We start from the raw sequence: 13,198 nt of genomic DNA, 5'->3' as shown, positions 1-13,198 counted from the left end.
ATCCCCATTTTACAGATTAGGAAAATGAGTCACAGGGGCAAGTAACTTTCCAAAGAGCACACAGCAAGTTAAAGAGTTATGTCAACTGCCTAAAAACGGAGGAAGTATTATTGACCCCTGTGCTTCAATGCTTCAAATGTACCCTGTGGCCTATAGAATTGAATTATAATATCCTATATGAAGATTTTAGGTGTTGTAGAGCTACAGACTGCATATGAATGACCCTGCATGAGATTCAGGCTTTGCTCTAAATATTGCTGATGTACAACATAGGAAACATAAAATGTGTTTAATTTGTGTTCAGCTAACCCTCCCTGTGTGTATTGTTTCTGTCCTTAAAATAAATGAGCACCTATTAATGGTTCATAATGTGCTGTAGGTATTTAACTAAAATCATTTAATACATAATATATCAATGTGATTCTTTTGCAAAGTCATATCTAATGAGTTTTTCCATGTGAATCATTCCATGAGAGAACATTTTATCTGAATTCTAGACATTTGAGACATTCTAACAATGCTTTCATATTTTGGATGTCACAAATACAAATGCAGCTAGCTGAGATAGCTTAATCAGAAATAGTACTAAAGAACAATTGGAACTAATATTTATTTTGTGTCTAATATATGCCAAGTACTATTACCTCACTAATCCTCTAAATAAACCTTCAGGCAAGTATAATTATCCCCATTTAATAGAGAAGGAGACAGAGGCTCAGAGAAAGTAAAGAACTAGCTCAGAATTTCCCTGTTAATAAGTAGTAGTGCTGGGATCCCCAAGTCCATATAAATCAGAAGACTTGGCTCTTTACACTGGGATATCCTGATTGTAATGTGCTGCTAGTAAAACTGTGCAGGCATCCATGGATGTATAAAAAGAAAAAGGAAAAAATTAGATACAAAATTTGAATGATGGCCTGAGCCTATTGACTCATAGGGCAGCGTTCTAATGATTTGACCAAAAATGTTCCTCAAATTGCAGTGTTGGGTTAGAAGTGCAACATAAATGACCATCTGGGTCATTATTTTCAGTGTCAGTAACCACCTTTCTCCAAGCTAAGCACTTCCATCAGACACGATTGGATAAAGTAGGGGCAGAGGGTGAAGATTTCCTTTTAAATCCAAGGTTATAGTCAAAGAATAATGGAGGGACTTTAAAAATAGATACACATTTTTGAAAACATGGTATTTTTTCTTATTGATAGTGCTGATTCAAACACAAATATGGTTTTATATATTCAAAATATAAATATGTGGTCATATACATTCCAGCCTAAATTACAAAGGACACATTTGAACTCCCCACACAAATAATTATAATTATTTTCTGTATTCCCTGAGGGCCTGTGTTTCCTGAAATAATCTACCTGCATACTGAGTTCCAAACTCTATGATTATAGTAACAGCCTGAAATTCACCAGCCAGTGGGGACTGAAATTATTTTTGCTGCCATTGGCACCCAAATACTCACAGACTCACAGCTTTTTCTTATGTCTACCTTGTCAGTCAAAACTCTGCAATTTGCATTTTTGTTTTGTTTTGTTTTGCTCTGTTCTGAAGTTACCTTCCACACTTGCTCTTTAACTAGGACTCTGGTAAAATTAATGGCTTTCTCCCTGAGTCCAAACCCTGTTCTGTATCGCCAAAGTCACTATCAGGCACGCTGTTCTGAATGGCAGCACTTTCTACCAGCCAGTGCTGGACTTCATTGGATATTGATGCAAATCACAGTGGTGTTTACTGTGGTCCTTTGGGCCCTGTGTAGAGGAAGCTCCTGACCTGAGAAAGAAATACACACTCAAGGGCAAGCCCCTAGTTATTCCCCACCTCTACTTCTTGTTTATTCCTCGTATGCCTGAGTTGCTATGTAGCTAGCATTTCTCATTCATGTGAAATACACATTCATTTCTTCTCTCTTGCCATCCAATCCTTAGTGCTCCGTGTTCTTGTTTTAATCGTGGACTGCAGCTGTTCTATCTTCCATCTCCAATCTGTCCTACATATTGCTATCAAAATGATCTTTACTGAACTTCACTTTGTTTATACTGCCTCTTTTAAGAAAGACTTCATAGCTTCCAATAGCTACCAAATAACCTAAAAAAATTAAACTTCACATTGAATGACCTCGCTGATAGGATGTTTTTAATCTTTCCAGACATATCTATCCTATAGTTCTTCACTCTTATCCTATATGCTTATCTAACTTAACTGGTTTTCATTCTCTGACCACTGACTTTGACTCTTTTCTGTACTTAGAGGACTGCGACCTCCTACTTCTCCATCTATTTCCATTAACCAATTTTCCATAGACTTTTTATCCATGAAGTATTGTTTTTTTAAAGACTCTTACCATTGAAAAAATCTTTGTACTCTTTGAGTCCAATAATTTACTCCCCTCTATGATATTCTCTATTAATGATCACCTAGCCTATGTCTGGTGACATGGAAATTGATGAGTAGGCTAAGAAACAGAATGTTTCTTATCTGTATATTGCCAGGTACATTTTAGACACATTGTATATGTTTAAAATCTGTTTATTAAATGAATGATAGTGCTCCGGCCTGCAGAGCAACAGACAGGAACCCGGGCAAACCTATCGTGGATGAGAAGGGATGGGACAAGAGGCGCGAAGAATGGCAGCAAGACAAAAGTTCTGATCAAGCTGCAAAATTTATTTCAAAATGGGTTCCTTATATAGAGAGGGGAGAGGGGAGGGGAAAGTGGCTCTGATAGGTTGAAAAGCGAGTGCTCAGCTTGTGATCAGCAATCCCATTGGTGCAGCCGCACGTGATCAGCAATCCCATTGGTGCAGCTGCACGTGATCAGCGATCCCATTGGTGCAGCCGTGCGTGATCTTTGGTGGCCCGCCACCACGTCCGTGGTATGCTTCTGGCGGGAGGCTGATGCAATCTTTTGCTTTGATTGCAGCAGCTTAGCCTGGGTTCCCAACATCTCCTCCCTTTTTCTTTTAAAAAGGGGGCGGACCTTAACCAGCTAGGGGAGGTAGAGGCTGTGCTCCTCCTGAGCCTTGATCTTTAGGCTTGTAGGTACCTTTTGGGGAGGAGAGGACTTTTGGGTACCAACCTCTATGCAAGCCAGCTTACCTCTCAGGAGACTCGACAATAGCCTTAGTAAGGCTTCTCCTTGCAGTGCTTTGCCTTGCACCTAGCGGTGTCCATTACCTTTGTAAAGCATAGTGTCGAGCGGTATGCTGCTCCCGTAGGAGGGGAAACCGGCTACAGCTTGTTATTTTCTAGATCACGCGTTGCTAGTTGGTGATAGTGGATTTGTATAGGCTTTCCCAGTATGGAATTAAGCTGATCCTTAATTAATGCTGTCACTCGTCTTAGGATCCAGGGGGCAAAGGAAAAGAATAGGATGATAGCGAATAAGGGTCCAAGGAAGGGGAGGAGGTAAGGGAGAAGTCCATTGAGGCCGGTGAGGAAGGGATTATCGGTGAGTGCCTTGCGTCTTCGTTCGAGATCTTCCTGTAGATTTTTTATTTTATTTCGGACAATTCCTGACTTGTTGGCATAAAAGCAGCAACGTTCCTGTAGGGCTAAACAGAGGCCTCCCTGTTCTGCAGTGAGTAGATCTAAGCCTCTTCTGTTTTGTAAGACTACTTCAGCTAGGGAGTCTAATTGGTCCTGTATGTCATTGATGGTGCTGGACAAAGTTTGGACGTCGCTAATAAGTTGATGGGAGAGTTTGGTGTAAGAGTGGACAGCCACCCCGAGTCCTGCCGTACCAGTGGTGACTGCTGTAGAGATACCCAATCCTACTAGTAGAGGAATTAGTGTAACGGCTCGTTTTTGCCGCCCTGCGATATAGTCAAAGGTAGGGATGGGGACAGGGTCATCGCCAGAAATAATGTCTATATCTGGCAGGAGGGTGGCTAGCACACATAACCCTGTCCAGTTTGCAGGCAGAGCAGTAAAGGCGAGGTTGTTGCCGCAAACAAAAGCTTGGCCTGGGCCAGGGCAAAGGGCCTCACTGTGGTTGGAACTACTGGAGCAGTTTACAAAGTTGGCAACGCCAACCGGAATATCAAAGCTGTTGTTTTGTGCACCTTTAAAGAAGCAAGGGTATACTTGGGAAGGCATGGGCTGGACTCTAAAGGGTAAGCTGGGGGTGCAATTATTTGGCAGAATTGCACTTTGGCAAGCGGGGTTAGCATTTTCATAGGCTAGGTGCTTTACAAAGGAGCTCTCACTTTCCCCGGAGCCAAAAAGGCGATCTGCCGCCTCCTGGAGACGGCTTACAAAATCACCGTATGACTCATCTGGGCCTTGTCTGATTTTTGCAAGGGAAGTAGTGGCCGCTCCTTTCTGGGGGAGTCGCTTCCAGGCTTTTAGGCCTGCGGACTGAATCTGGGTTAAAAGCCCTGGGGGGAATTGGGCCTGTTTTTCGTTGCTTTGGTAAGGGCTGGTGCCTAGAAATTTTTTAAGGGTCCATCCTTTGGAGGAGGCTTTGCGTGCATTGCGCTCTGCAAAGCACTTTGCGGTTTCCTCATACTCACTTTTCCAAAGGATGAAGTCACCGCCGCTTAGCGCAGCACGGGACAGGAAAAACCAATCGTTAGGAGTGAGCCATCTTTCACTAAGATTTTCTAGTAAGGCCATAGTAAATGGGGCAGTAGGACCATAACTGGCAGCAGCAGTTTTTATTTTTTCTATTGTTTTTAAATTTAGGCGCTTATAGGTATGGGTGTATGAAGGCTCGGTGGGCTCTAGGCTTTCCTCCTCCTCCTTCTCTGAGTCAGACTCTCCAGAGTCTGCTTCCTCTTCATCGGGGGTGCTATGTGTGTCAGGGCGAGACTCAGTCTCTTGGCCCGCGGTGTTGGAGCTAACATTTCCCTGACTTCTGGTAACGGGAAAAGCCATAACTCCCGTGGTGGGTAGAAGGGCCAAATCAGACAATTCTGAAGCTAGAGTTTTAATTTCCCTGAGGATGACTACAGCTTCTCGAATGGAGGTTTTATTGGGTAAAGTCTGAGCTGTGGAGGAAACGGAAGCATTCAGGGTAGGGGCGTGTAAAACCGGAGCCGCAACTGCCACTGGGGGCATTGTTGTAGGAACATAGGGCGGCGGCCGGAAAGGTGGCAGTGCCGGGGTGTTAGTCAGTTGAGGCCAATCTGTGTTGTTATATTGGGCAGCTGCCTCTTCCAGATCCGCTTGATCGGCGGAATTTAGTTGATCATCTTGACTACCCAAGTTATGCAAAACTTTAGAATCAGTAAGCAAGGGCGAATGTTGGGGTGGAGTGTGTGTGTGAGTATGAGAATTTTGAATGGGGGGGTCTGTAAGGGTTGCGAGGTTGGGGTACAGCGAAGATTGTCCTGTACCGTCCGAATAAATATTAATCGCAACCGAGGGGCAGGTAGAAGGGGCCCTAGAGGGAGGGCGAGAGGGGGCCTCTCCACAGGTGATGGTTGTTATGGGGGCCTGTCTAGACGGAGGTCGGGAGTGGCTAGTAAGAATTTTTTGACCCTCCCTGCAGAGGCGTTGAATGTCACGGGAACCGCCCTGGTTAGTAAGGACGTCCCTGATTAAGTTATAGTAGTTGAAAGTGGTGATCGGAATAGTCTCCGGACCAAAGACACGGTAATAGTCATTCAGACAATCACCAACACGTCCCCAAACACGGGAGTCAATAGATCCTTCCTGGGGAAACCAGGGACATGTTTTAAAAATGAAACTAAAAAAGGAGACAAGGTCTTTTTTACGAACCCGAATTCTACGCACCTTGAGAGACTCTTTTAACTGACTTATAAAGAGATCATTTTCATTATGTGAAGATGCTTGTCCCATGATGGGGTCTTACCTTAGGAATGCCGCCGTCGAAACAAGGGACGAACTCCAGGAGTCGGCTCGCGGTCGGGTGGTCCGCGGTGCTCCGTGCGGGGAACTGGTCAACGGGGACGGCGGTCCACGAAGGAAAGCATCGAGCCCCACGTCTGGGCGCCACTTGCTCCGGCCTGCAGAGCAACAGACAGGAACCCGGGCAAACCTATCGTGGATGAGAAGGGATGGGACAAGAGGCGCGAAGAATGGCAGCAAGACAAAAGTTCTGATCAAGCTGCAAAATTTATTTCAAAATGGGTTCCTTATATAGAGAGGGGAGAGGGGAGGGGAAAGTGGCTCTGATAGGTTGAAAAGCGAGTGCTCAGCTTGTGATCAGCAATCCCATTGGTGCAGCCGCACGTGATCAGCAATCCCATTGGTGCAGCTGCACGTGATCAGCGATCCCATTGGTGCAGCCGTGCGTGATCTTTGGTGGCCCGCCACCACGTCCGTGGTATGCTTCTGGCGGGAGGCTGATGCAATCTTTTGCTTTGATTGCAGCAGCTTAGCCTGGGTTCCCAACATGATAGAAGGATTGACTCTTAAGAGAGGAGTCAAACTTTTCCTGTAAATAGATTGTAAACATGTTCAGCTGTAAATATGTTCAGTTCATATATGGATTCTGTGGCATCGAGACAACTCTGCTACTGTAGTAGTAAAAAGGACATAAATAATATGTAAATAAAAAGAAGTAGGATTTTGTGGCCTGTAGTTTGCAGACCCCTGTCTTTTAACACAAGCCATCTTGAGATAATTTTTAATTAGTATTCTTCCTCTTGATACTTCAAATTTCTCTAGCTAAAATTTTACTCTTAGATGTTTCAAAACAATTTGCATACCTCACTTGAATGCAACCTCTTCAGCCATTCCTTGCACTATTTTTAGTTTCTTCACTAATTTTCTTTCTTCCAGATTGTGTCCCATTTGTTTGTGGATCTTATAAAATCTGTTATCTTAAACTAAAAGCAATTCTCCATTTTTGATATGACAACTTAAAAGTAAAGTAGGTTCATTTCCTGCCTTCCTCTATACTACAGGTATAAGAATAAAGCATACAATAGCATTCATAGTTTTGGGAGGCACATAGCATTTCCTGTTGATCTTAAGTCACACTTTTGCTCTGCACTCTTGCCTAAACCATTCCGCATTAGGGAGTGCTGGTTTTGTTTTAGGGAGGAGGTCAGGGGAGTACTTGAAATTTAACTTGTAACTCAAATTAAGTAAAAATGTTGAATATACATAGATAAGCAATCGGAGCAGAGTTTAGACTAAATCCTGGGCTTCTGATTTTATAGACAGTGCCCTTTCAAACACACCACTCTACTTTCCTAGCTAGAGAGAAAAAACATGATTTCAAATTAGTTAACCTGAGCAATATTTGCCAGCCTTGTCAATAGGGCCCCATCAAACACACACGAAACACACCTGCTTTCACTCTCTTAGAGGTGCTACATCAGCAATCCTTATAAAATGCCTTCTTATATGAACAATGAGAACACATGGACACAGGGAGGGGAGCACTACACACTGGGGTCCGTTGGGGGGAAATGGGGGAGGGGCGGGGGGGTGGGGAGGTAGGAAGAGATAGCATGGGGAGAAATGACAGATACAGGTGAGGGGACGGAAGGCAGCAAAGCACACTGCCATGTGTGTACCTATGCAACAATCTTGCATGTTCATCACATGTACCCCAAAACCTAAAGTGCAATAAAAAAAAAAAAAAGAAAAACAATTTATGGCTTCATGTTGACTATAGTTCCTTCAAAATTTACCATATAAAAGACTTTATGACATTGCCCCAACCTCTCTCTGTTAGATAATGAAAAGTTAAATAACTTTTAATATTTTTTAAATATCAAAAGGAAATTATCAAAACATTTCCCATGCTGATAAGCTCTGTCTTGGAGAGCCTTTTGTAGTTCAAAGTAAACTCTGTCAGTCTTTATCTGTTTGTTAAACCGCTTTTTGCAAGTGCCTTTGTGATGTTAAATGTAATGTACTGTATACAGACAATCACTCAGCTACAGGAAATCTGAGTGTCTTGGGCAAAAACTGACTTTCTTCCCTAACCCAAGAATATTGATGTCTAGAAACTGAGGTGCCTTGTTGCTGGTGTCTGGTGTACTTGCATTATAAGTTAAAGTAAGCTTGTGAGTAGGTCATATACATCCTGGTATCTTTCACAATCCTGATTAAATTGTGAATGAATTGATGTAAATCTATATTGCTGCCTTTCTGAAGTTTCCAGGTTTATGTATTAATTATGCTGTTTAAGAATAGTGAATGATCCCAGAATAAAATTAGAAAGCCTAACTCAATGATTCGGTAGCCTCATCAGTCAGTAGCAAGCAATGGTCTAGTAGAATTTCTGGAAGCCTGGAAGAATCTTTGACTGAAAACTCACTGAGTAGAGTGTGCTTTGCAAAACCTACTGCCTCCTGGCACAAAGTCCTCCATAGTTCCATGCTTCATTTAAAGCGTTTCCTGTGTTTATTGCCACATGGGATATATGACGCAGATTCCATGGAGAGTTTCCTATTCCAGTTACCACAAGTTTAAGAGTTTCACAACCTTCTGATATTTGAGAGCTCTTTCAAAAGCCTCCCCACTTAAAATGGCACAAGTAACGTTTGTCCACTAACTGAAGACAATTAAAACTAAAGCTAGTAGGTTCTTCCTGGATATGTAACAACTACTTTCTGCCTCAGTATGGAGAGGTTAGGATACATTTCTTGGAGTGTTCTAGTTTTATTTTTCTGTCAGAGGAATTTTCTCTACCACCGTGTTTGTATTTATTATGTTAAAGCCTGTAATGTGGTATAGTGGTGGGATAACAGGAGTAAACCAGTGATGACATAAAACTTAAATGGAAAGTGTAAATGATTTGATCCAGAATTAAGAGCCGTGAATGAAATAAATGACTTGGTGATGGAGAATTTCTTGAGGAATAGTGTGAAGCACTGCTCACTCCTTGTAAAATCTTAACTGGATTTTCTCAAAACTGCATAGAATTAGGAAACTTCTGTGTTCTGATTGTAAATGCAGCCTGAAGTAACATTTCACTGGACCGTAAATTGTTCTGACTACTTTCATGCCTGATAAAATCCTTACATTTATTGCAGAAAATGTAAGCCCTTGTTCCGTAACTAATCTTTTAAGTTTTCTGAAATAGTGAAGTCTTGAATAGTCTTCCTAGAAATATGGCATGATTAAAAGTATCATATTGTTGTTTGCAAATAGGCTAGTATAATTAAGGATTTTGGTTACAGTAACCTTGGAATGAGTCTTGAGATAAATTTTATAGGATATACACAGATGTGAGTACATACATACTGTATCCACTTGAGCCTTCAACAATGCAGGGGGTGGGAAACTAACCCCCCTCCCCAGTTGAAAATCTATGTATTTTTTACTTCCATAACCTTAACTACAAATAGCCTACTGTTGACTGGAAGGCTTACTGATAACATAAACAGTAGATTAAGACATATTTTATATGTTATATGTATTATATGCTGTATTTTTATACTAAACTGATGGAAAGAAGATGTTATTAAGTAAATCATAAAGGATAGAAAATATATTTTCTCTTCATTAAGTGAAACTGGACCATCATAAGGGTCTTCATCCTCTTTCTCTTCACACTGAGTAGACTGAGGAGGTAGAGGAAGAGGAAGGTTTGGTCTTATCTCAGGGAAGGTAGAGGCAGAAGAGTTGGGGAGGTGTCAGGGGAAGTAGGCATACTTGTGTTATTCTTTTGTGGAAAAATTTTCATGTACAAGTGGATCTGCACAATTCAAATCTGTGCTGTTCAAGGGTCATCTGTATTTTAAGATAATATTATAAATCAATGTGTCTTTGTACATATCTGTGAACATCTCTCTAGATGTCCAGATTTCAAGAGATCTAAATACATTGGTTTAATGTTCCAATGGCAGTATAATTATAGCTATTGTGTAACACTGAAGAAGGCTGACTTACAGGCTGAAATGTACCATCATTGCCTATGTCTACTGCATACACAAAAATGTTTTGAAAATTTGTTTCAACTCTTCCTAGTGAGAGGGAGAAAGATAAGATTGAAAGAATGTGTACTTCAGAGTCAGACATATCTGTGTTCAACTCTCTGCTCCATGTCTTCCAAATTTTGTAATCTTGACTTAGGTAAATTTTCTAACAAACTCTGAGACAGAGAGGTTTTCAGGCGTGAAATTTATTGGGAAGTTACTTGGGATTAATGTATTTATAGGGGCCCCAAACTGAGGAAAGGGAGTCAAGTCTTTATACTACATTATTAATCGGTCATTAGCATGAGCTGCCTGTAAATAGCCTGTCTTGGTCAAGGCAGTTTCCTTGGGTGGAAGGTGGAAATTTCCCAGAGAAGGACTCAGCTGTGGGCTGCCAGCAGCCAGCACTTCAGCAGCTAGAAAAATGAGTCTTTGTCATGACGGGGTTGATGCCATGGGGTGTCTACCTGACACTACTTGTGTCATATATTTATCCCATCTAACACCTCTTCCAGAATCCTAACAGTTCACTACCTTTAAGAGGGAGATTAGTGGGGAGCCATGGCCCCTGCTATTCAAGGTTACAACAGCTACTTATTATCTATCTCTTCTCTCCTCTTCTACTTCCCATTCTAAAATTATCTCATCCTCAGCCAGTACCTCCATGGACCTATGTGGGCTACCTTGTGGGATAACACAGACCATTACTAAGGAATCTGAACCCCTCCTCAACATTTTATTTTTAGGCTGCCACACCTGTCCATTTATTACAAAAAAAAAAAAATGAGCAAGGAAATTTCACAAAATGCCCAGTGTATTACCTGCATGCCAGACATTCTTTTCTGCACTTACTGTATAAAAGCAGCTATATCAGATCCTGATGAGGACACAGTTATCCCAGGCAAAAGTAATGACCTTCTTGCTTCCAGTCTCTTGGCACAGGAGTCCAAAGTAATTTGATGTAGGATATAGCTTGAAGCTTAATGAGATTCCTACTGTGTCCCCTCTCAGAGGCAGTGTTCCCTCTTGGAAGCAACCTTCCTTTGAAAGCTAGAATCTCTAGAACCACAAAGCCAAAACTTTTGTGAACAGGAAATGCAAATTTCCCCATTTAAGACTGTGGGAATGATGCTTAGTTCAACTACTGTTATATTTTCCCCTTTGTTCCTAGATTCATGTATTCTGTCTGTTGGAGATGCAGTATCAAAGAATAGTCATTGATTTAGAGTGTTTTTCACAACCTTTAGGATGGTACCTCAACATTGCACATGGCATCTCTAAGCTGGAGCTTCAGTTGCATTCCCATTAAAAGGCTGTTCCATCACTCATCAGGCCAGCACCTTCTGTGGCATGCAGTGTGTACCAGGACAAGTGGACCTCATGATTATGCACCCACTGTTCTACCTGAGTCCAAAGTAGTCCCATTGGTTTGGGTGATACTATGCAGTATCATGTATTCACATATCAGGCACTCTGCAGACCCTCAGATCTTGGTGCTGAACAAGGCCCTACAGGCATGTAAGGCAAACCCTTGTTTAGAATAGGCTCACTTCTGGTCAAAATGAATTACTGCTCCTTCTAAGGTAGAAGAGGTCTGATGTCGTAATCAGCTTACTACTGAGTGGCAGGCTGAACCAGAGAATAATACTGAATTGAGACCCAGCATCTACTCCTGTTGTTATTAGGTTGAACAGAGCTCAACTACACTTTTCAAGTATGGAAAATTGGAAATGGATTATTGAGCGGCCCCATTGAAGCAGATGGATGCTGCTGAAGAAATGGAGAGGAGCTTGCTTCGGGGGTGTGTGTGTGTGTGTGTGTGTGTGTGTCTGTATGTGTATGTGTGTGTGTATGTGTGCATGCATGCACACACGTGTGTATGTGTGATAAGGGGTTGGAATTTCTTGGGTGGAGTGACAGAAATATAACAAAGTTGAGAAAAGGTCCAAGAATTGGTCTGGGAGTTCTTAAGCTATACAAAATGGTTTAAAAACTCACAAATTTATATACTTTGTCCTTATCTTTTTAGTTTCCTGTTTTCGTTTGCCTTCAGTTTCTGAGTTTCTTTTTAATCTTACTTTACTTTCAGTCAAGATGGGTCAATTTGTCAAATTAAAAGACCACAGGCTAATTGGTAAATTTGGGTAAATGAATGACTTTTGTGGGACTCAATTTTCTTATTTATAAAAGTGGAGTAAAATGGTTGCTATTAAATTTTAAAGCCTGCTTATAAAGTGCTTCTACATGGTGGATGATCAATAGTTGCCTATCAATATTGAAACAATCCTAAACAATCACTGCTAAGAGGAAAGGATAGGTACCATACTTGTTTGGGGGTCTGGTTGTAAGGATCTGGCAAGCTGGAAGGAAGCAGGCAGTGAAGTGAATTACTGGAGGTCTGCTTCCCATTTTTTCCTGGGGCCTACCTCATGAGGTGTTTCAGTGGTGGGCCTTGCATTTTGTTTGGTTTTTGCTTTCTTTTTGAAATAGTATAATTTTTGCATTTATTTTTGGATGTCCTTCTATGTTTATACACTTTTAAAAACTTGTTTTCTGCTTGGTTAAAAAAAAAAAAAAGCATGATTACTATTAACACTTAATGCATAGTATTCTTGTATCACGGAGGAAAAATGTTCCCTCTTCAACCTCTTGTTAAAAGGTTACCTTAAGTGTCTGATAGCTATTCATTTAGATTTGTTTCTATGCACAGTTGTATATCACATATACATATATATATAAATAGATTTTTTAACAAAATTCAGATCGTGTTATGCATATTGATATATCAAATACTCAGGCCTTCAGATCGTGGTGCTGAACAAAGGCCGCAGGTCTTTTGTCTATAAAATAGGGACGGTACTTTTACTTACCACATGAGGTTGTTGTACAGGTTAATTGAGAAAACTTTGTAATTTACATACAACTGTAACATGCAGCTTTGTCACGTACTTGTAAGCCTGATTGTGTTATGCCTGCCAAGGTGATTATTAGCTATTAATATCATGCTTGTCTGAATCCATATCTTTATTTATTTTTTGAGATGGAGTTTTGCTTTTGTTGCCCAGGCTAGTGTGCAGTGGCCTGATCTCAGCTCAAGCAACCTCTGCCTCCCAGCTTCAAGTAGTTCTCCTGCCTCAGCCTCCTGAGTAGCTGGGACTACAGGCATGTACCACCACACCTGGCTATTTTTTGTGTTTTTAGTAAAGACAGAGTTTCGCCATGTTGACCAGGCTAGTCTCAAACTCCTGACCTCAGGTGATCCGCCTGCCTTGACCTCCCAAAGTGCTAGGATTATAGGCATGAGCCATTGCACCCAGGCCTGAGTCCATATCTTAAATCTCAACAAG

At 41.4% G+C, this 13,198-nt stretch overlaps 1 long non-coding RNA gene across 12 annotated transcripts in view; it reads left to right on the top strand.

The window, feature by feature from the left end:
• Window positions 1-13,198, top strand: part of LOC141583742 (uncharacterized) — a 912,164-nt gene that overhangs the window by 821,987 nt on the left and 76,979 nt on the right. The gene's annotated exons all lie outside the window — the stretch shown is intronic.

Source organism: Saimiri boliviensis, chromosome 2 (genome assembly GCF_048565385.1).
Source record: "Saimiri boliviensis isolate mSaiBol1 chromosome 2, mSaiBol1.pri, whole genome shotgun sequence".
NCBI lineage: Eukaryota > Metazoa > Chordata > Mammalia > Primates > Cebidae > Saimiri > Saimiri boliviensis.
Note: the sequence above shows the minus strand (reverse complement) of the source record. Positions and strands in the feature narration are given on the sequence as shown.